Here is a 4,292-nt window from a genome sequence, read left to right on the forward strand (position 1 = left end):
AGAAAAAGACCTGGAGGAAGAGGGGGAACATGCAGGCTAGGAGGAAGTCTGGTGGGTAGGGGAGTATGCCTTCCAGGCAGAGGAATCAGGTGCAAAGGCCCTGAGACAGGAACATTCTGATGTGTGTGAGAAATAGCTAGATGCTAACGTGGCAGAAAGTGAGCAAGAGGGTACAGAGAGGTGAGGGAAAGTGAGAACATTTGTATGCCACTGAAAAAATTGTGGATTTTCTTTTGAATGAGATAGGAAGTTTTTGGAGTGTTTGAATGAGGCTTCCATTGCAGTGGGGAGATAGTGGATGGGCATATAGAGGAAACAAGAATGACCAGGCATTGATAATTGTTGAAGCTGGGTGATGAGGAGGTACACATTTTCATTATGCTATTCTCCCTTCTTTTGTGTTTGTTTAAAAGCTTCCATAGTAAAAAATTAAACAAACTAAAAAGAACCCTTTAGCTGCTGTGTTAAATGTAGATGGAAGAGGGGCAAATGTAGAAGCAAAATGGGACTAGTTAGAAGTTACTTATCTAGGGGAGAATTGATGGTGGCTTGGGATGGTTACAGTGAAGGTGTTGAGAAGTAGGCTGGTTCTGGATACATTGTTAAGGGAAAGTAGAAAGGATTGGTTAATGGATTTGAATGTGGAGTGGGAGAGAAACAAGAGCCAAAGATGGAAAAAAGAAGTTGTTATCAACTGAGATAGAAAAGAATGAGTGATGCGGGGGAAGATCAAAAGTTCAGCATTAGTCCTGTAAAGTTTTAGATGCATATTAAAGTAAGTGCAGATGTTAAGTAAACAGTTGGATGTAAGAATCTGAGGTTCAGGGGAGAGGTCAGTGCTAGAGATAAGAATTTGACGCCAGCAGTGTATAGATAGCATTTAAAGCTATGAGACTGGATGAGATCACCAACTGCAATTCTCTAATATGCTGATTTTTTTTGAAAAACAGACTTTCTTTCTACAAAGCTCACAGACATACAAGTTGGTTCTCTGAATGTAGAAACAATAGACTATTTGAAAAATGACTGTACTCAGAGCTCTGAATGCACACATATTAATCACTTTTATGAGGGCTTCCAAGTGTCATTTAATAAATTGTATGGTCCTCGGCCACACTAAATGGATTCCATTTGTTCTGGCAGCATGAAAAGAAATAATTTTACATCTTGAAGGGTACAGTGGAAGATAAATTAAGTCATTCTCTTTTTCAATGTCAGTAATCTCAGTGGTTTTATTGAATATAAATTGTTTAGTTTATTAATATGCTAGTTGTCCTAATAATCTACCAAGCCAAAAATCACGTGTGAGGGTAAAGGGGTAAGACTGTGCTTTCTCAGTCTGGGCTTGCTAAGTATTGATCTCCATGGGGTCTTCTAGATTTTTCTCCACAGATATTTATAGTATTTCAAAACTAGTTGATTATTATAATCGCTAGATGTGATTTTTAGACTCCACCTTTAGAAACTCTGAGTCAGTATGCCTGGAGTGGAACACAGGAATTTGTATTTTTTAACTAGTGCCCATGTTTGGGAACTACTGCTAAGCAGTTTCTAGAAACATTTGATATCTTCTTTTTCTACAGATGTGCTTCTCACACCCTATTTTCCTGCCTTTATTACAAGGTATTTTTTACATCTGTTTCCTTTTTGCAATTGGCAGCAGGGAACTAGAATCTGAGATGAGTTGGGGTGGGCCGTGGAAGTACTGGGTTCAACTAGTAGGGACTCTTCTGCTCTGACCACAAAGTCACTCTCAAGCTGATCACTTTACATAATGCTTAGATGTTTGAATCTAAGCCTTATAAGTTCATAGGCCTCCAGTAGGGTTTACGTTTGCATATTATCTTAAGAGGAAAAAGAAGAACCTTCCTGTCAAGTTGAGAATCCTACCACTATGGTACTCTGGAAACCAGAGAGGATCATTTCGATATTTTGGGAGGAGGACATGGAGAAAAGATAAAATCGAACAATTTTATTCAGTTTTTATTTTTATTTATTTTTCCCCTCGTTAAGTCCTCTGCCCCCCACTTCCACCCCTGACCTACGAATGTTGCTGTCTCCCCTTAAGAACTGGATCTCTGAAGGCAGGGCATCTCCTCCCACGTGCTTGGCACCTGGGGTATGGTCCATGGCTCCACCTGGAGTGTGAACCCAGGACATTCTACATGTAAAGCATACACGCTAACCACTACACTATGGAGCCAACCCTGAGATTTTTACTTTTTTAAAGGGCTGAGCTAGGTAATTTTCTCTTATCGCAGGTAATAAACCCCCTGAATTCTGTCTATGGCCTTTTTGGGAGCATGTGGACCTCATGTTGGGAATCTCTACTCTAAATATATTCTCCACAGTGAAGCCAGAGTGAAAATTTAAAAAATATAGATCAAAGCTCATCACTCCGCCGTTAAAACTCTTCAGTGACTTCCTCATGACTTAAAAGGCCAGACTCTTTTGACACTCCTTTCCAAAAATCTTCCAGGATGTGTCCTAGACTCACCTCTCCAACATCATCTCATAACTCTCTCCCCGACTCCCACCATGCTATAGAGCCACACAGGCCTTTCTGTATTTACCTTAACAATTTTTTTTCCCTGTTCTCTGTACTTGCAGTATCTTCCTTCAGTCTTCACTGGGCTGATTTTATCTTGACAGTTTAGTCTCAGAAATAATAGTGTCATCTTATTGTCTGTATAACATTTATTACTAGCTAGTATTTTTCTCTGTACTCATTTGTTTAGTGGTTTATTGTGGGGTTCCTCTCACTACAATATAACCCATGGGGATGGGGCTCTTATCAGATTCATTTATCAATGAAACAGCTACATTTAGAATAGTGCTTGGCTCAAGGTGCCCACTCAGTTATTATTTGCTAAATCAATAAATAAATAATCAAGAAAGAAATTCACAGAGCCAATAAGGACCAAATTGAAAAATGTGGTTATCTCAGGGATGGGGTTGGAGATTGACGGGGAGGAGGAAAAGGCTTGCATGTTTTACTTTATACTCTTTGGTGAAAAATGATTATGGTTGATTTTGTTTCCTTTTTATGTTTTTTAGTATTATCCAAATTTTTCTAAAATAAACATGTTTTCCTTAGAAATCAGAAAAGCAAAATTAAATATAAATAGTAATTATAGTAACTTATCAAGATTTGCATTTTTGGAGAGCCAGGCCTTCACATTTTTGCATAAACACCATTGCTTTTGTTTTCCACAAAGAACTCAGTTATCTATTTTGGTGTAAAGCCTTATATTAGAATATTTTCTGAATAAGTATCTGTCTGAGTTTTCGTGGACATCACTAAGGAAAAGCATAAGATTTAGATTGTCTCCATGGTAACTAACTATGAGCCAAGACTGATCCTTGAGGATAACAACAATGGATATTCCAGCACTGGAAAAATTTTTGGATTTCTCTCAGGTTGGGGAGTAACCTGTGTCTTTAGTTATATGAACAACGGTCTCAGAAACCTTCTTTAGCTAAAGACTAGTTTACAAATGTGATCTGAATTCAAACTGGTAAAGGGCCTTCGGTGTTGAAGCTGCTTCCTCTGTCTGTAAGATCCTGCCCCCACTACACAGAATCTTACTCATCCCTCAATCCCTGGATAAGAAAATAACTCTAATATGAAGCGAAACTTGAATCCTTTATACCTATCTCATTAGCCCTTCTTCACTCAGCTTTATAAGTGATCTTTGCACGTATATTCTTCTCCTAATAAACTGGTGGCAAAAACAAATGTAGACAGAGAAACATTAAGAAATGTAATGGTTAATTTCATGTGTCAACTTGACTGGGCCACAGGGTGCCCAGATATTAGGTTTAACATTATTCTAGATTTTCCGTGAAGGTGTTTTTGGATGAGTTTAACATTTGAATTGGTAGACCAAGTAAAGCAGATTATTCTCCCTAATGTGGGTGGACTTCATCTAAGGCCTGAATAGAACAAAACAGTTGAGTAAGAGAGAACTCCTCCTACTGACTGCTTTCCAAGCTGGGACATTGTTTATTATTATTATTATTATTTTTTCTTTGGACTTAAATTGAAACATTGATTCTTCTTAGGTTTTAAGCCTGCTGCCATTTGGGCTAGAACTACAATGTCAGCCCTCCTTGTCCTTCCTAGGCTTCTGGATTCAGACTGGAATGACACCATCAGCTTTTTTGTGTCTCCAGCTATCTATAAGATATATGCCTATTGGAAGACGTGGTAAAGAGGATCAAATATGTGGTGACAGAAAGAAATCTAACAATGGGAGGTAAACACACAGTGTAAATATATATATATATAT

Source organism: Pteropus vampyrus, unplaced genomic scaffold (assembly GCF_000151845.1).
Source record: "Pteropus vampyrus isolate Shadow unplaced genomic scaffold, Pvam_2.0 Scaffold165, whole genome shotgun sequence".
Taxonomy (NCBI): Eukaryota; Metazoa; Chordata; class Mammalia; order Chiroptera; family Pteropodidae; genus Pteropus; species Pteropus vampyrus.